General features: G+C 39.0%; 1 protein-coding gene and 1 pseudogene across 3 annotated transcripts in view; both read right to left on the reverse strand.

Moving 5' to 3' along the window:
- CFAP20DC (CFAP20 domain containing) overlaps nt 1-20,416 on the reverse strand; it is a 312,336-nt gene that overhangs the window by 258,680 nt on the left and 33,240 nt on the right. The gene's annotated exons all lie outside the window — the stretch shown is intronic.
- Nucleotides 1,118-6,359, reverse strand: LOC129404200 (protein Mis18-beta-like; annotated as a pseudogene).

Raw genomic sequence — 20,416 nt, forward strand, 5'->3', positions numbered from 1 at the left:
ATAACCAAAATAATATATTTTGTACTGTCTGTTATGAAAAACCACTGAAAATGCTACAAAAAAGTATCCAAAGAAGAAGCAGTGTGAAGATTGTTCTATTTTGGCAGAGACCATTAAAACATTCTTTAGGATATCACTAACATGTTGTTAAAGGTTGAGTGATGTGAGCTTTCGTATATACATATATATATCTGAAAATATGTATATATGCATATATATATATATTTCCCTCTATGATTGGTTGCCTACTATTTCAACCCCTTCAAATGTGGTGTGGTACTCTTGGAGAATGGGTAGGGAGTGTCTTAATGTGCAGTCTAGGAATACGTTCACTCCTGCGTGAGGGTCGGCCCAAGCATGTGGGTAGTGGCCTTGAGCATGGTGGCTGTTAGGTTCTGGAGTTTTCGACTGCTGGGGCTGGGTCCCTTGGGGCTGGGAGGGCTCTCACCTGCTCCACTCTGGGGCGTCCTGAGTGAAACAGTCTGGAGTGGGGTCCGGTGGCATTAGCTGTCTTCTTTTTTTGTGTGTTTCTTAGGTCACACCTGTCGATGCATAGGGGTTACTCCTGGCTCTGCACTCAGTAATTACCCTTGGCAGTGCTCAGGGGACCATATGGGATGCTAGGAATCGAACCGGGTTGGCTGCATGCAAGGCAAATGCCCTACCCTGTGTGCTATTGCTCCAGCCTCTGCCTGCCTTCTTTTTCTATTTTCCTTCACCCATTTCAAGAGGCTGTCTCTACTATTAGAGTGCTTAATATGCTCAGTACAGACAGTAATTGTCTTGGCAAGAATCCTGCCCTTGACTTGTTTGGTAAGGACAATGCCAGCGGCATGCTAAGTAACATTGTTTTGCCATGGCAACATTTGTGGGGCATTCCTTTTTGGACAGTACCCATTCCCTTGATGTCTATGATATCATCTTCCTTTTAGGTCTGCGTGCATGTGGCCAAAGGAACAACTCTATGCTTTCTAAAAGGTCTAAAGAACATATAGCCAGTGCCCCTCCTCTTTCCCTTTGTGTTGGTCATGTCTGTAATTTACTGGAAGATGGTGGTTCCAGACAGAAGGGCTGACAGCAATGTTCTGACCCCCGTACTCAGGGTCTTGGTCCTGGGTCAGTTTTCTGTCTTGGACTTAGTAGGAGCCATGTCCTTCGGTATCTTCATCAGTGAATTTAAGTGGAAATGTGTTAATATTATCTTTCCTTTCAGCTCCAACACTTTCTCTTCAAGAGGGATGATTGTGATTCTCCATCTTGGATGCAGGCACTATGGCTTTTGTTGACAAGAGATAGCACACCATTTTGTTGCTGGAAAGGCAGAAGTGGCCTTTTCAGGAAGCCAGCACAGCATGGGTTGAATATAGATGAAAACCAATGGTAATGCCAGAGGAACAACAAAATAAAATGTTATAAGTGCTGCCTTTGAGCAAGCCATCAATGCCCACTAGAAAAGGCACTTCCAAAACCACATTGTTTGTGACTCTGGAGATCACAGCCCCCAGGGTGGGAGTCAGGTTCCAGGGGAGAGGCACCAAGTTGGTGAGTACCTAGTGGCACCGAGCACTGGAACACCACACACCGTTTGGGCTACAGCCACTATAGCAGCCGCAGGCATGATGGCGGCTCCTTGGGCCTCAGCCCCACGGGGCCAAGGAGTGACAACACTTTAACCACCTGGGTGTCCCATTCCATGGAAGTCGTGAAAGGGGATTCATCAACTGCCTTCTGAGTGCCTCTACCCACGCTACCCCCACATTGGCAGCCGGGCCTGGCAAGAGTGCACTTTATTTCTTTATATATCACATACAAGTGGGTATTTTTCCTTTAAATCTGACTTATTTAATGTGATGCCCTCTAGTTTCACCCAAGTTATAGCAAAAAGTAATACTACTCTCATAGCTGAGTAGTAACCCGTTGTGAACACATATCACGGTTTATATATTCATCCATTGTTGGGATTATTTCCAGATCTTGGTTATTATAAACGGTGCTTCAGTGGATTTAGGTGTGCATACATCTTTTTGAATTAGCAATTAATGGTTTTGGGTTAGATGTCACGGAGCAAAACTGCTGAATCATATGTTAGTTTTAGTCTTAATCTTTTGAGAACTTTCCATACTGTTTTCTAAAGGCTGACTCAGTCAATAGTCCCACCACGTGATGCAAGCACCTTATTTTCTCTACTGTCTCTCCAGTCCTATACAACATATTTTTCAATACAGAAACTTTTTCCTTTAATGCTATTCCATTTGTTTATTTTTGCTTTTGTTTTCTTTGACTACAGTGTCCTATCATTGCCACAAAATTTATCATGGTAAGTTCTGCCCAAGTTTTTTATAATGTGTTTTATGGATTCAGGACTAAAATTACAATCTTTTTATTCATTTTGGACTTTGTGTGTGGTGTAAGATGGGAAATCCAATTTTATCTCATCTCTTTCTTCATATGGCTTACTAGCTTTTACATTGCTGCTTGTTAATGAACACAAATTATTTTCCCATTTTTGTGAGTCTTAGTCTATATCCTCTCATAGTACATTTTCAACATAAATAACTTTTGTTAAACCGATTCTTTGACACTTCATAGTTTTGTACATTATTATAAATGAAATTTTTTCTTTGTCTTCTATTGTGTTGCTTACATACTGAAAAGCAACTAATTCTTGTGGTTTTTTTAGTACACTGTTTTACTTTTACTGGGTTTTCTTGTGGTATTTTTTGGGTTTTCTATGTATATTGACATGATATGAAAATAGTGGTATTTTAACATCTTTTAAGTATTTGAATCCCTTTTTTTGTGTTCTTGCTTAACTGTTGTTGCTAAGATTCCAACACTATGTTGAACAAAAGTAGTAAAAAGTGATATCCTTGCATTGGGCTTGACCTTAGGTCAGTTTTGGGGTATTATTTGTGGACTGTTAAGTATGGCCCTTACTCTATTGAGATAGGTTCCTTCTATTCCCATTGTATGGAGGGTTTTACTGCACAGAGACATTAAATCTGGTCAAAAATCTTTTTTGCATCAGTTGAAGTGTATTTGCTTTGATATTTCCTTCTGTTGGTGTGATGCATTACATTAATTGATATGGGTACACTGAATCATGCTATAGTCCGGAAAGAAACCACTTGATCATGATGTGATCCTTTTGATGTATTGGTTAATTTAGACCACTAAGATTCATTGATGATCATTCCATCTAACTTACTTGTGGAAAATTATCTATATATTTTTTCAAAGACTGTCTCAGCCTTCTTTGGTATCATGGTACTATTGTAATCTGTTCTCAAGAAAACTGTTTGGGAGAATTTCTGTTTCTTCCACTTTCATAAAGAGCTTAAGAAAAAAGGAAATATATTGTTCCTCTCTGAAGTTTTGTGAGAATTCACTAATAAACTCATCTGAAGCTGGGTTTTTGCAAAGATTTTTTATTAATTGCAAATAATTAATTTTTTATTTCTTTACAAATAACCTTTATATTTCCTCCTGATTGAGTTTTGGGAGACTGCATGGCTCTAAGTATTTGTTTATAATAATCATATATCAGAGTAATCTCTTTTGAACTTTTCTATCTTTATATCTGTTTTGCTAAGGATTTGGATTTATTATAAAACTCAAATGTGTCCCCATAACCATGCTACTGGACTCCACGCCAGGCTGTTTCACAGAGGGCACCCCGGAGGGGGATAGGTGAGAGCCCTCCCCGCCCCAAGGGACTGAGCTCTGGTGGACAAAAAACTCCAGAACCCAACCGACGCCAGGCTCAAGGCTGCTTCCCACATGAGTGAAGTCCTATGGAACCCAGGTAATGCAGAACTTTGTGACTTTGGACTCTGGGCTCAACGGGACCAGGAGCAGAGATCCTCTGCCCACTTCCCCCAGTCTCTGGTGACCCAGGGGTCACGCCCATAAACCACCTCCTGCATGTGCCAGATAATCTCATCATTGGCCACCACCACATCCCATGGCTGTGTCTCTTGTGTAAGATAACATAGCCTCAGGTAGTTTAGGTTTATTTGGGTTACTCCCATCACAGTGCTCCCTTTCCTTTGTGTTTATTTGTAACTTCTTTTTTTGTGTGTTCTGTTGACTGTAAGTATTGTTTTTCTCTTTTTCTTGAGTCCTTTGCATAGTTTATTCAGAGCAATGTTCCTTAGTATGGGCACAGGAGGACAGTATCAAATGCTATGCTTTTGTAACCTGGGAGTCATTTGACTCTACATGATATTTTCCTCCCGGGCATCTGTTCTCTCATTTAAGCCTCAGCTGCCCTTATTCTCTAGCACCCTCAAAGGCAGGGTCCCGACAAGGGATGGGATAAATCCAGGGCAAGTGGTGAGTTATGTGCTACCCAGGCATTGAGATAGGCCTGGCCACAGTGCCTAATGCTTAATTATAAGTTAAGAGCTTTGTCATGGACAAATGCTGTCAAGATCCAAAAAGTAATAACTAGATTCGGACCCTGCTAGGGTTAGGAATGATTAATCTGGCCTGTGCACTGTAGTCTGAGTCTGTGGCAAGACATTGCCTGGAGAGCTGCCCTACAAGCCTCAATGTACTTCTTACTGTGTCCATACAAAACTCACTAGTATTAAGATGTTGATGGAGTTTTTGGACCGAGGAAAAGAGAAAAACACCTTAAGAGGTATTCTGCCTGCAGGCAGTGAGGAAGGGCTTTGGAATATAGGAATACCTCTAGGTAGTGTTTCCTTTGAACCTGGTGGGCCCTCAGGAAGGGCTTTCTTTTCTTTTTTTTTTTCTTTTTGGGTCACACCCAGCGATGCACAGGGGTCACTCCTGGCTCTGCACTCAGGAATTACCCCTGGCAGTGCTCAGGGAACCATATGGGATGCTGGGAATGGAAACCAGGTTGGCCTTGTGCAAGGCAAACTCCCTACCCGCTGTGCTATGCTCCAGCCCCAGAAGGGCTTTTTTATGTTGATTTTGCTACCAGATTGTGTGTAGTCCAGAGGGCTAGGTGGAGAGAGACAAGTAGGAGTGGAGATAGACAGTGAAGAAAGAAGAGAAGAATCGGGAGAGCTAAGGAGAAATTAGGAGCTATGGAGGAAGAGTGCTGGGGGAGAGAGAGGAGAGAGGAGAAATGTGGAGCTCAGAGAGACTGGAACAGGCGCGTGGAGAGAATGGAATAAACGGCAACTGATCAATCAACCGGCTTGGCCCTCGTTTCCTCTTTCGTCTGCCCTATGGCCTGGGTGGCCCTGGCTGGGCGAGCGGCCCGGGACTGACCCCCCAAAAACCCAGGAGCTTCCAGGGCTCTCCCCCAGCTACCCCCTGGCAGATGCTTTTTACACTCCTGGAAGGGAGCATAACATGAGGCGCCCATAAACATGCCACTGAACTCTGCGCCAAGCTGTTTCACATGGGGTGCCCCAGAGGGGGATAGGTGAGAGCCCTCCCCACCCCAAGGAACCCATCTCTGGCAGCCAAAAAACTCCACAACCCAACTGCTGCCACGCTCAAGGCTGCTTCCTACACACTCAGGCCGAGCCTCACATATGAGTAAACATATTCCTGGACCTCTTGGCCGCTCATCATAAGACACTCCCTACCCATTCTCCATAATTACCACACCACATTTGATGAAATTCAGATAGTAGGCAACAAATCATAGAGGGAAATGTATATATATATATATATATATGCATATGTATATATGCATATATACATATTTTCAGATATATATACCATAACTAATATCACCCAAACTTTAACAACGTTAGTGATATCCTATAGAATGTCTTAATGGCTCCTGCAAAAATAGAACAATCTTCACTCTGTTTCCTATATCAACACTTTTTTGTAAGCATGTTCAGCAGTTCTTCATAACAGACAATATGAAATATATTATTTTGGTTGTGTTTTGGGACAGGGATTGGGGCTTGGGATGGAAACATCCCAAATTTGGTGGTGGGAAAGTGTAATGGTGGTGGGATGGGTTTTTGAATATTAAATGTAATCAAATATTGTGAATTAACTTATAAATTTTTTTAAAAAATAAAATGTGTTATAATAGAATGTGAGTTTTGTTCCTGATACACAGTAATTCTATGGCCTTTTCATTGGATTTCATAATTTTCATAATTAATTATTATGAAGTCCAAATTCAGTCTCATGCACCACCAACCTAAAAAAATAAGAAAGAATCACTCAGTAATTCAATCATTAACACTTGGAGAAATCACTGACATAAAAAAACTTATTACCATTTTTCTATAACATGAAGATTTTTGGTGTTTTTGCAGTTTGTCTTTCTTTTTATTTTCCAAATTTTATTTCTTTTAACTTCTCTTGCAGTTTGATGTCAGACTTTTGTATAGAGTACCTTCCATTTACCTCATCTTGTTGATTTTTTCTGAAGCATTTTTGTAATGAGGTTGTCTGTGTGTGTGTGTGTCTGTGTGTGTGTATCTGTCTCTCTCTCTCTCTCCCTCTCTTTTCAACTTCCATATCCTTGAGGTTGCTAATTCAATTTTCAATTTTTTTCTGCTCCTGAGTCCTGCTACTGTGTTTCTTTGTTTTTAAGTTCAGTTACTATACTCCTTAGTTCATTCGCATATAAATTCTAAAAACATCTATTTGGACATATACACATTGAAAATTATCATTGCTCTGACATTGATCTGATTTGGTGTTGGAACAACAGTACAGCGAGCAGGGAACTTGCCTTTTACATGGCAAATTCCTGGGACTGCATGTGGTCCCCCAAGCCTCATTAGGAGTGATCGCTGAGTGTAGAGCCAGGAGTAATCCCCCCACCAAAACAAAAATAAAAGTTAGAAAAAAACTATTAAATTTACATTCTATTATTACTACTCTCAACTACAAATACGAAATGATCATTGTAACCTCCAGGTATTGTGATGGGTGTCAAATGTTCTTGATTTGCCAACTGAGAAAGGTTCCATTTTTCTTTTCATTTCCATTTTACCCAACAGGTAAGTTTATCCGAAAAGGATACCATTGTGAAAGTTAAAAAAAAAATGTAAGTAACATTTAAAATAATCAAACAAACCTCACATTAAAGAGTCATTTTCTCCTTTTACATAAGGAAAACTTGAATTGCCAGAAGATTAAATTGTTTGCTCAAGGTTTTAGTTAATGATAAAGTAGCAAGACATCTAGGATTTCTGAGTTTAAATCCTCTGTTCATTACTGTGGTTACATGATTAATCAAAAGACTCATTTGTAAGTATTTTCCAAGTTACCAAAAGTTAGGAAGGGCAAGAAGGAAATAATAACCTGCTTGGGATGGGAGATGCATGCTGAAAGTAGACTACAGATCAAATACGATGGTCACTCAATACATCTATTGCAAACCACAACACCCAAAAGGAGAGAGGGAACAAAAGGGAATGCCCTGCCACAGAGATGGGAGGGTGGGGGGGGGGAGAGATACTGGGATCATCCGAAGTGGAGAATGGGCACTGGTGGAGGGATGGGTACTCGAGCATTGTATGACTGAAACACAAGCACTAAAGTTTGTAAGTCTGTAACTGTACCTCCTCACAGTGATTCACAAATGAAAAATAAAAAAAAAAAGAAGGAAATAATATATGTATTGGTCAAACTAAAATTGCATAACAGAAAGAAAGGAAATTTTTGAAAGTTTTAAGAATTATGAAACACTACAGAAACAATTCTTAGTCACCTGAAGGTAGGTAACTTTATGCATTCTCTCCTTTCTCTTTCTCTCACTCTGCTCATCCCTTCTCTCCCACACCCTCCATTTTAACAGGGAAAAAGGGTGGGTACAAGGCAAGCAGGTATAATAGTTCAAAAGATATTCTGAATATAAGAAAATTAATATTTGCTATTGTCAGAAATTTATTAATATCTGTAGGTATACTGTATTTAATAGACTCAGCACAAGGTTAACACTTAGAAAGTTGGATATGTTTTAGAATATGTGTTTCATTAGCGACTACTTTTATATCTGAATTACATTTATAGCACTATTCTTTACCTTCCGAAACCAAGTCAGATATATACCAAAGCAATACACTGGTTTTCCTATATAAGAATTAAATGAATACGAGAAGCACACAGTATTATTAATGGCAGAAAGACTAGATATAGACGAATGAAATCTTGGTTTACTGAAGCAAAAATCCAAAAATATTGGTTATCTGCTTTCCAGACATGATATGAAAGTTAAAAAAAATCAATGCCTAATGACAGTAAAAATTGTTCAATCATAATTTCACCACTGTACAGCATTCTAGGAAAGGTATGAAACATAACTTGTAAAAGAGCAGAGAAACCTATAATTAAACATAAGATACTGCATAAAACAGAATGAAAGTTTTTTAATTTAATTTTTATTGCCCCCAATTAGTAGTGACTCTCAAAAACTGCTTAAACACAGAAGTAGCTCTCTCTTTAAAATTAATTGATTTTTTAGGTAAATGGTTATATTAGTATTAAATTTTATGGTTTTAATGTACAAAGATACTGCATCTCACCACCACCAAATGACTAAAACCCTCCCACGCTGTCTATATGTCACTTTTTGTCCACCTCTTCCTTTCCCGAAGTCCTCAGCTGTGAAGAAGCTCTCTTAACATACCCATTGAATTTACTGATATTCCTGTCTTGATAAGACATAACTTTTGAAAAAGGAAGAATCGTGCAATATTTTTTATTCTAAGCTACATAACCATGGGCCTGAAAGAGGAATTCTGGCAGCCTGGGCTGGACTTACATTATGTATAAGAATAACTTTCATTTCTCAGAATCACTATGCACTCCTCCTTTGTTCTGCCTATGTATGTGTGTACGTGCTACCCAGTCAAACCAAGTATTATGGAATTTCTCTGAAAGGAGAGTTCTTCTGCCATCATACAAGAGGGGCACACATGCAGGCTAACTACTCCATAAGACTTCAAACATAGCTACTCAGTTAAGACCAACTAAAATTAGCCAACTTCAACCAAATTCACAGAAACAGGAGAAATAATACAGTGTGGCTAAATATAAAAATCTGGAAATCAGTTGTTATATAAAAATGTTAACTTATACAGTGATCTAGCATAATACTATGACTGGACTATACTACATGTATGAATTTGGTTCATATGGTTTTTCTGTGAATTTTAACTTCATGTCTATAACGAGTCATTTAATATCACTTTAGTCATTCTACTCAACTAATACACAATAATACTGATTTTCATATTTGCATCCCACCATTCTATTTTTAGGCAGATAACTATCACTGAACTATTATTCATTCTTATTTTCATAAGAAGCTTCAATATATTTATGCAATTCAATGTTTTCATCATATGATTTTTAGTTCCCTTTTTGGTCAATAAAGATTATATCACTGTGGAGCAATCAAATTTAAGTATTTTTACTCTTATTTCTAAATGTCATGAAGCCCTTATAACGATATAAACTAGAAAATTCTCACATGCAAAATAAGAATTTACTTCACACAGAAACAAATAAAAGTAAATTTAGTTTCATTTAAAAAATCTTACTTCCTTTTAAAAAGCTAAAATTATTTTCTTCATTAAGTGCCAAAAACAATAGCAAGTAAATATCTGGAAATTTGGGGGTATATATGAAGTGAACTGACACAAAAAAGAGTGTCATTCACCAGTGAAGATTTATTTAAAATATTACTATATTAAATACATAAATATCTTTATATTTTATATATACATATGATAAGTATACATGTATGGATGCAAGAGTCGATGAAAGGGGAAAGAAGGAGGAAATTAATTAAGATGCAGGAAAAGATGAAAGACTGCTACAGTCACCCAACAACAAAATAAAGCATGATAAAACAGGAACTCATAACTTGAAAATAAAAATAAAAATAACAGAGAGCCAGAGAGATTGTGCAGGGATTCAGGTGCATTTCTTGCATGCAGTTGACCCAGTTTGAATCTAACATCACACATCACATGGTTCTCTACTTGTCGCCCAGGGTAGCCCTGGATGCCCCCTGAGTACAGCCCAGGTGGTCCAGATAATCCTTGGTAGCACATGTCTTTAGGACTCACTGTGAACCACTATCTCAGCTCTGGGCCTCCTGGACACCACTTTGTGCACCTTCCCCTTAAGAAAATTTTCAGTGACATTGATAAAGACCTAAATGAACTAAATTTCCAGAAATGAATGAATAAGTTCTTCATAGGAAAGGAAAACCCATTGCTTTTACTTGTAGAAGGGCAAGAGGAAGACGAATCATCCATGAATGGGAGTAAGAAAGAAGACACCAGCCTAACTTTTCAACATGTAGGTTGCAATGATGGAGATGGAGTCTAAGAAGTACTACTTTTACATATCAAATTTCTCCCTGCCTCCCACGAGTCTTTAAGTGTTAGAAGTATTGTGCTTCAAGTAGAAAATTAAATAAGAAAGTGGAGAGAAATTTGTCTAAGGCCCTTCTGCAATTTCAGCTAAGGAGAGGCTAGGGTGGTCTAGAAGCCTGAAAGAGATCTTTCCAGGGAATTTAGAGTTTCACAGAGGCAGGATATTTGGGGACCTTGGGTGATACAGTAGGGAATATAAAGCTCTCCCATGGAACAGAAAATCAGGGGCAAGACTAACATTAAGGAGAACTCCCTAGTGGAACAACCATTAGCATATGAAGCAGAGAGTGCTTTCTCAGTTTGGAAAGCTGGCATCTATATATCTGCTAATCTGATGGCAGTAAGAGTGCAAACCTTGCAGATGGAAAAGATATAACTTTGCCCACAAAAGATTGGTTTTTAAAAAAAAAAAGGAATCACACTGGAACTGTAACAAAACAGAATTCCAATTCAATCACAGATTAACTCAGCCCACTTCCATTGCATAAAAAGGATATGCTCTTTTCAGGAAGTAACTGTTTGCTTTAGGACTTACTGTTCTTTTTACATAATGTGTGATATTGAAGTCCAAGTAAAAGACATCCAAAGAAAAAAATTCAGTGATGAGTCAATAAAAGCATAGACAACCGCCGAGATGTGATCCCGGGGGCCGCACACATGTGCGGCCTCTCCGCAGCTGCACAGCGTGAATCCAGACCCAGCAAAACCTCTTTCGGCATGGGCAACTCCTCGCAGAATGTCTCCAGCCTGAGAACTAAGCCTCGGCTCTGTGCCCGCCCAGGAGGGGAAAGGTATTTCTCTCTCTCGCCTCTTTCTCTCCGGGGATGAAGGGCGCGGTGGCCGCCATATCAAGACGACCACAGATTGGGTTTTCAAGCCTGCAATTATCTAATATCTTGAAGAAATCTCCCTGGACTTCTTGTTAAAGTACAGAAATTCAAAACCACGCGGCCGCAGTAGCAATAACAAATAAGTAGACCTTATTTGTCTTCACAGTAGGTCTGAATCTAGTGGGGTACTCCTAACAACAATGGTGAGGTTTGTGTTGAAATATTGAATGTAACCAAAGTAAACAGAATGTATAATGAAACTTATCAGTTACAAGGTAGGGGATGGGGGGGGGCGGGATGGGAGGTGTACTGTGTGGGTTTTTTTTTTTTTTTTTTTGGTGGTGGTATATGGGCACTGGTGAAGGGATGGTTGTTTCAGCATTGTATAACTGAGACCTAAGCCTGAAAGCATTATAATCTTCCACACGGTGATTTAATGAAATAAAAAAGCATAGACAGAAAAGATCCAGATATATACATATTTTGAACTTGAGTCGGCTGCGTGCAAGGAAAACATCCTACCTGCTGTGCTATCGCTCCAGTCCTTTTTTTTTTTGGCTGACCCAAGTATGATATCCCTGTCCCTCTTGGAGAGTCTGGCAAGCTACCTGTGGCGCATTCGATATGCCAAAAACAGTAACAAGTCTCACAATGGAGATGTTACTGGTGTCCGCTCGAGCAAATCCATAAATAATGGGACGATAGTGCTACAGTGCATATATATATATATATATATATATATATATATATATATATATATATATACTAATATGTTGGATATCATTGGTTTGTCCTTTCTCCCTTGCCACAGAGTTTGGGTTTATCTGGTAATAATCTCTAAACAATTCTAGACTACATTGGTATGTCCTGCTCCCCTTGCCACTAGGAGCTTAGGTATATCAGTCACGCCCATCAAAGTGCTCCCGAGTCACTCCCATTCCTTTGTTTATCTGTAACCACTTCTACCAGTTTATCTACTCTTCCTCTAATCATACTCTGTTTATTTGTAAAGTCAGACCTTGCTAGGACAGTGTACTTGTATTGTAAGTTAATATTGTCTTTCTCCTCTCTTATGTCTTTTGAATAGTTTACTTTAAAACAATATCCTTTTTGTATGGACAAAGAAAGACATTTATTAATATGCTTTGGTAACATGGGATTTAATTGGCTTCAAATATTATTCACTCCCGGGCATCTGCTTTCCGGACTTAAGCCTCAGCTGCCCTTGTTTCCTAACACCTCCAAAAGCAGGATCCCGACGAGGTAAGGGACGGACCCAGGGCAAGCGGTGAGTTATATGCTACCCTGGCATCGAGATAGGCTTGGCCAAAGCGCCTAATGTTTAACTATATGTTAAGAGCTTGGTCATGGGTATGTCATGTCATGATCCAAAAGCAACGATGAGACTAGGGCCCTGCTAGGGCTAGGAAAGACTAATCTGGCCTGAGCACTGTAGTCTGAGATCGAGGTGACCTGGGGAGAGCAATTCTATAAGCTTAATGCATCTCTTGCTATGTCCATACAAAATGATTCATAATATGAATACTTATATGTTAGTTGGACAAAGAAGGGAAACACACCCATGGGTTTCCGCTCTTGGGCGGATGTCCTGCTGAGAGAGATTCTGTCCTAGTGAAAGCAGCCCCTAAGGGATAGAATTTTACCCCCTACTGATTGTAACCACACCTATGCATAAGCCCCGGCCCACCCTATCCAGCGCGGGGGATTTAAGGTGGATGTATGAGGGGGCTGCGGGTGAGTTCCAGGGCAGATCCAGCTGAGAGAGAGAATGAAGTAGGATGGGGGAGGAAGAAGCAGGAGGAGAATCAGAGGAGAATGGAGAGAGGAGATTGGAGACAGGAGATTGGAATAAACTGCGACTGAGACCAACCATCTTGCCTCCGTTCCTTCCTTCGCCTGCCACATCATCGCCATCAACCTCCCCGGGATGGGGGAAGCGGCTGCCCTGTGCCCAGTGCCCGGCGCGGTGCGGTGAGGCACTCCTCCCGAGCCCCTTTCCCTTTTCTTTTTTGTCTTTTACACACTAATAGTTATGTATACGTGATTGATATAGCAAATCCATAAATAATGGGACGATAGTTCTACAATGTATATATACATATACATATATACTAATAGTTATGTATACGTGATTGATATTCTTTAATCACAGCTAGCTTTTTTATATTTTATAAGGCGGTAAATAATCCTAGTACTCAATTAGATACAGAAAGTTTAAACACCTTATTTTTTTTAAATATATCAAAAATTCTGAGTATGTACTTGATTCTAGGTACTGATTTAGATACCAGAGCTGCAAAATAAAGTATCACTGATCTCTTCAAAGAACTCAGTCTCCTTGGAAAGACAGTTATAGTAAATAACTATAAACCAACCTAACAAATGTTGAATGTTCTACAAAGCTTAGAAGATGAAACTGGAAGACTGAAGGAAGTGAAAGACATTGAAATCAGATTTTTGACGAAGAGCAATTTGTTGCTGGAGATGTAAAAGAAGGCAGGCACTCAGAAGCAACAGAGCAGAAAGGCTTTAGAGTAAATGATGGTTTCAGAATTCAACCAATAGTCCAAGTACTTCTGGATAGTAAGAGATTAAAAGAAAAAGCTGGCAGAAATGAAAGGGAAAGGGAACACTGAATGGTAAGAAAAGATTGGACTTTATATTTTAAAGGAGTGAGGAGGATAAGATTCCCCTTTTTCCTGTCACTGTAATCTTTGTAAATTAAATTATTAGCTGGAGCCATAGCACATCGGGTAGGGCTGTGCTTGCATGCGGCCGACGTGGCCGACCCAGGTTTGATTCCTCCGTCCCTCTCGGAGAGCCTGGCAAGCTACCGAGAGTATCCCGCCCGCACGACAGAGCCTGGCAAGCTACCCGTCGCGTATTCGATATGCCAAAAACAGTAACAACAAGTCTCACAATGGAGATGTTACTGGTGCCCGCTCGAGCAAATCGATGAACAACAGGACGACAATGCTACAACAGTGTGACAGTGCTACATGTTTCTTATAATTATTGATGTTGAAGTAGATTAATATGACAAGGCTGGTTCAATTTACTTCCACATAAGAACATAAGTCAATATTTATTTTGTAATTCAAATGTAGATTATGTTTTTTAAAAATACAACAAAAATTTCAAGAAAACAGGAAATTCAGAAAGATAAGTGTATAAGCTAGGAACGGGTTAGGCAACAACACATTCCTAAAACATGAAAAATAGTGTCTTAGTCAATAATGAGGTTTTACTTACTCCAGTTTAAGGATAAATATTCTAGGGCAGGTTAGTGATTCAATAATGTCAACAAGAACCCAGGTTTTTCATTTTTCTACTATGTGAACTCTACAATACAGATTTTTGCACTTGCACATAGAGCGTTAATATTTTAAGCAGAAAACAAGTAAAGGGCAAAGTTCCAAAGACAGACGCTAATAGAACAAGTTAGCTGAGCCAGTCCCTTTTAAAAAAACTTTCCTAAGGTTACAAGTAAGACAATCCCACTTGTACTTTGTTGGATAGAAATAAGTAGGTCACATGATCATAATCTAGCTCTAAGGAAGTCTAGGAAAGTAGATCCTTTAGCTGAGTTCGTTGCTATCATGGGCAAAATTCTGCTAAAGAAAAAAAGAAATATGGATGCAGATCAGCAATTAGCCATGTTTGGCATAGAGAGTAACATAAAATCTTGCCCAGGTTTTTCTATTAGTTTTTAGTCCAACTACTAAGAGACACATGCTGCTGAACACCCTGCATGCCTATAATGGAAGACAAATAATTTTCTCTTTTGCTAAGCACTTCATGTGTGATACTAATGTAGGCTTAGATACATGTCTTCTACTTGAAAAGATGTTCTCAGCATAATATACTTGAAAAATAAACTTTAGGCACAGATAGCAATGTTGGAAGTTTACCGAAATTCATTACACACAAAAAGGCTCTTAAGAATGACTACAAATGGTTGGCATTTTATCTGTTACATATATCAACACCCGTGAAAATATGCACATTTGTTACAAGTCCAAGTAGCAGAAGAACAAACACCTGCACATATTCAATATTCTAGATGCTTACCAGGAATGGTAGGATAAGCCAGCTGCTACTTTCCTTTCTGCCCAAATATTTTCCAAATATTAAGCTATTTTTGTTATTGCAAAGAGGTAACAAAATTCACAGAACTAAGTACTTAACAATTGGCCACTATATTTATGACAGATGGCTACATTTACAATTACTAACAGTCTTGCTACTGTTTGAATATAAAAACCAAAAAGCTACATAAATTACATGCTCAGTTGCCTTACTTCTAATTTAACTTAAGGAAATAAGAATTAATTTGATCTAACTATTTTAAATATTTGCCAACAGGATGAATTCAATGACTTATGGAAGGATTATACTGAATTCACTGTCTTCTACTTCTTGCCACTAAACAATATATCAGCTTGCTTTTCTACTGAAATTGCATAAAATAGATAGGACAGCTAATTTAAACAGTTGTTTGCACATTCAATATTTATAACCCGAATCTTGCATGACTGACTGGAAGCAGTGAGTTAGAAGGTTTAGCTCAGCTGCTGCCTAGAGTGATGGATGGCCTCGAAGAATTTCTTGTTCACTGACCAGATCAATCACATAACAGAGTGAAAAAAATATAAGATCAGCCTTAAACTAGATTCCCAATGTTTCCATCAGTATGCAAAACTGTTGCAAAAAGAAATGTATCATAAAACATAATGTGAAGCTACTTAAAAATAATAAAAAATATTCGCTAGAGATGCGACAGATTGCAAATAAAAATGATAGGGTGACTGGATATTCTGCTTTTTAACTGAATGTTAACTGAGACTTTATTATATCTATAATACAAAGTGTCAGCAATGTGTAAGTAAAATTTTGACCAAGCTCAGATTCACAAGTAAAAGAAGAGTAATACTTTATAAATCACTGAAAGAGCTGCAGTTTTGGGGACAGTATTTGCAGTTGAATTTTATTTAATCAAACTAAAAGGTAGTGTTGCAGCAATGATTATATAGTGCTGTAATAAATTATTTCAATGTCTATCCTAAAATTTAATGTTTTGAATGTGAATAAACACTTGATGTTCCCAATTACAGCAATTCATTCATTAATGCTTAACCATCTGCATTGATGGAAGGTAGTAATACTGTGTGGATCATGGCTAGTGAAACTGTCTTGTGTGTGCAAGATCTGACTGGTGTGTGAAGATTCATTGTAAGTACATATTTCTAGTTCCTCTTTCAGTCAGGATGGTTCCTTAGAAGTGGTCAAGGTGGGAATAACTCCACCAAAGAAATGAACAAATAATAAACATCAGGGATCTTCAATGCACTACCTCACTCAGAACCACTGTTAAACACGGGTCAATGTATTGTAAGTTCATTAATTGGGTTAAGGATACCGTGAACTTTGAGACTAAAAGGGCTGAGAGCGAAGAGCATAGGGCTAAGAATTTGCTGAACAGGTGCATTACTTTACAGTCTCAGACAGAGGGTACTCCTAAAGGGATCTTTGGTGTCTAAAATGTCTATAAATAGAAACTAGAAGTATGAAATGACATGTAACACATCCTATGGGATACAAGTCATATATCTCCTCATCTTATATGAGAGCAGGAAGAAGAGGGATAGGAAGAGAAGCAGAATAAGAAACTATAAGGCATAAGGGGAAAATGTAAAAAAAATGAAGAAAATAGCAACTAGTGAGAAAAAGATGTGCAAAAGACTGCAAATAATGAGTGTTGGCAGGAATGTGGTGAAAAAGATACCTTCATTCATTCACTGTTGGTAGAAATGTTCTCTGGTTCAGTATTTCCTACAGAGAGATCTCAAAAGATTAGTAGAACTCCCAAATGACCCAACAACCCCACTTTTTAGCACCTATGCCCCATACACGTAAGTAGTAAACTGAAAAAATACATGCACACCTCTATCCATTGTAGTGCTAAGAAAAACAAGCCAGAATATGCCAATAAACCAAATGTTTCACAACAAATGAATGGACCAAGACAATATGGTATATGTACGTAATGAGATACTATGCAACTAAAAGTTTGCTGCAACTTAGATGGAACTGGACAAGATCATGTTCAGCAAAATAAGTAAGAAATAGAATGGCAAATAGTGGATGATCTTTTTCTTCTGTTGAATACAGAGAGAAAAACAAGGGAACAGACAGAATTGAAAAAATGTCAGACCCTTGACCTTGAGTTACACTGATGATCTAGCAGTGGGATAAAAGATGGGCTAGAATAAAAACTAACCTAGAGGTGACATAGAAGAGTGGTGGAGAGTTGTGGGTATTTTGATGGTGGTAGGGTGTAATAACTTTGTACATCAAAAGCACAAATTTTAATATTAAGTGTGGAGTTTGCACCTTTTACAGAGAAAGATTATATATCCTTGACTGACTCTAGGATTGGCTGTATGGTTTGTACTGGCCAATATATTTAACCAGAAGTGATCTGTACCACACATATCTCGGGAGAAGATTTAAATTTAGTTGTGTGATTCTTAAACTCTTGTCCACCCTTGCTTCATAAAAAGCATGTCTTAGTGGCTATTTATTCAATCCAGGACCTGGAATGAGAAGACAAGAATCGACACAGTTGTCCTGTGATAATGAAGAACTGAAGTTCACTTGCAGCTCTCAGTTAACATAAAATAGATATCCAAAAGCGCAAGCCACCTTTACAAATATAGCAAGTTCAGTATGGAACATATCACTGTATCACTGTATCGCTGTCATCCCGTTGTTCATCGATTTACTTGAGCAGGCACCAGTAACATCTCTATTCCTCTCAACCCTAAGATTTTAGCAGCCTCTCCTTACTGGTCTTTCCCAATGATTGGAGGCTCTTTCAGAGTCAGGAGAATGAGACCTATCATTACTCTTTTTGGCATACTGAATACACCATGGGTAGCTTGCCAGGCTCTGCACATGCGTGCGGGTAGCTTGCTAGAACATATAGGAGATGTTAAACCAAGCCTAACCATTCTAATCAGTGTTATCATTTAGCTAGAGAAGCAATAAAGAACTGTAGCTTAGTCCTTGAGTGAAGAGTTTACCCTGATCAAGTAAGACAGTTCACAATAGATAATGCCAGGATTACAGGTAAATGAATACGTAATTGCACATATACGATCATGTATTCATGTATATGAGTCCATGTTTAAAAATATATGGCCCAGAACAAAACTGGCATCAAGGAAGATTCTATTTATACGAATACCACCCAAAGACATTAGATACAAGGGCCAGGAGGATTTCCCCATAGCTGGAAGCCTGCTTCATGAGCGGAGGGGAGAAGGCTGATGGAACAGAGAAGGGATCACTAAGAAAATGATGGCTGGAAGAATCAGTCGGGATGGGAGATGTGTGCCTAAATTAGATAATGGACCAAACATGGTGACCTCTCAGTGCATGTGTTGCAAGCCATAATGACCCAAAGTAGAGAGAGGGTATGGGGAATATTGTCTGCCATGAAGGCAGGGGGAGGGTGAAAAAGGGGGGTTATACCTGGGATATTGGTGGTGGGGAATGTGCACTGGTGGAGGGATGGGTGTCTGATCATTGTGTGATTGTAACCCAAACATGAAAGCTTATAACTATCTCATGGTGATTCAATAAAATAAAATGATAATGATAAAATTAAATTAAATTTTAAAAGAAAAGAATACCTGTCTACCATTTAACCCTGATTACCACTAGAGGGGCCCTGGAATATCTAGAAGGTCGATGACAAGACATCGGGAAAGAAATAAATTCTGAAGTCTATATTTCAGAATATAATGGTTAGTCTACCCTGGCTCAGAGAACCTTTCCAAATTTACAATCTCTAAAGTCAAAACCTATTATGGAGCACAATGAATGGGGCCAGGGAGATAGTTCATAGGTCTGGAGTGCATGATTTGCATGACAAAACCCCAAGTTTGGTCTCCAGCACTACATGGAGTGACCACCAAGACACCTACAGGCCCTAAATACTGCCAGGTACAGTCCCAAAACAAAACAAAACAAAACAAAAGTCAATGACTGGTCAAGGATCAGCCACAGTCTTTCTTTCAAATCTTTGAAACGGAATCTACACAGACTAAACCTACTCATTGATCAATACTGGATTTACAGGATTGCTACAACTTTATTAATATACATGAATTTCGAAGGTAAGTATTGGCAGCCATATTTGTCTACAAACACAATGACTAGAAGTTAGAGAAAGCCACTCTGTAGGATGCAATAGAAAACAGAGTAGACTTTGAAACAATCAAGAGAAGGCAGCAGCCAAAGGAAGAAAAAGAAGCTGCTGACAACTATTAACTCCCAAAGTCTGTCGTGACTTTCGCAGCTGGATTACCTAAAAAATCTTCCAATGGTTATCTTCTTATATTTGACATAAGCTAAATAGATTTATTTAAGTTCCTAGTAAACAACTGATTCTCACAAATAGTAGTTCAGTTTTACTTTGCATCTCTTGATCCAAAGAAAGAAATTAACTTGTTTCTGATGGCTTTAATTTTATGTTTTTTTTACATTTTTTTATTAGTGAATCACTGTGAGATAAAATTACAGACTTACAAATTTCATGCTTGCATTTCAGTCATACAATGATCGAGTACCCATCCTTCCTCCAGTGCCCATTTTCCACCACCAATGGTCCCAAACCTTCCTCCCACCAACCCCACCCTGTCTCCTTCACCCCAGCCCGTCTTTGTGGCAGGGCATTACCTTTTGCTCTCTTTCTTTTTGGGTGTTGTGGTTTGCTACAGAGGTATTAAGTAGGCATCATGTTCAGTCTATAGTCTATATTCAACCCGTATCTCCTATCCCTAGTGGGCCCGCCTAGCACCCTTTGCTTGGTGATCCCTTCACTATCAGAACTGCTTCTTCACCTAGCATGTGAGGCCAGCTTCCAAGCTGTGGAGTAATCCTCCTGGCATACTTATCTCTACTATTCTTGGGTGTTAGTCTCCCATTCTGTTACTTCATATTCCACAAATGAGTACAATCTTTCTATGTCTGTTCATCTCTTTCTGACTCATTTCACTTAACATGATACTTTCCAGGCAGAGAGTCTCTTGCCCGCATGCCGGGCTGTCTTCCCTGGGGCCCCTCAGAGGGGATGGGCTCCACCTTCCCTCCCTGGCCTGAGCAGAGCTCCTGGTGGCCGAAGACCACCGGAACCTAGCCACAGCCATGCTC

Source organism: Sorex araneus, chromosome 4 (genome assembly GCF_027595985.1).
Source record: "Sorex araneus isolate mSorAra2 chromosome 4, mSorAra2.pri, whole genome shotgun sequence".
NCBI lineage: Eukaryota > Metazoa > Chordata > Mammalia > Eulipotyphla > Soricidae > Sorex > Sorex araneus.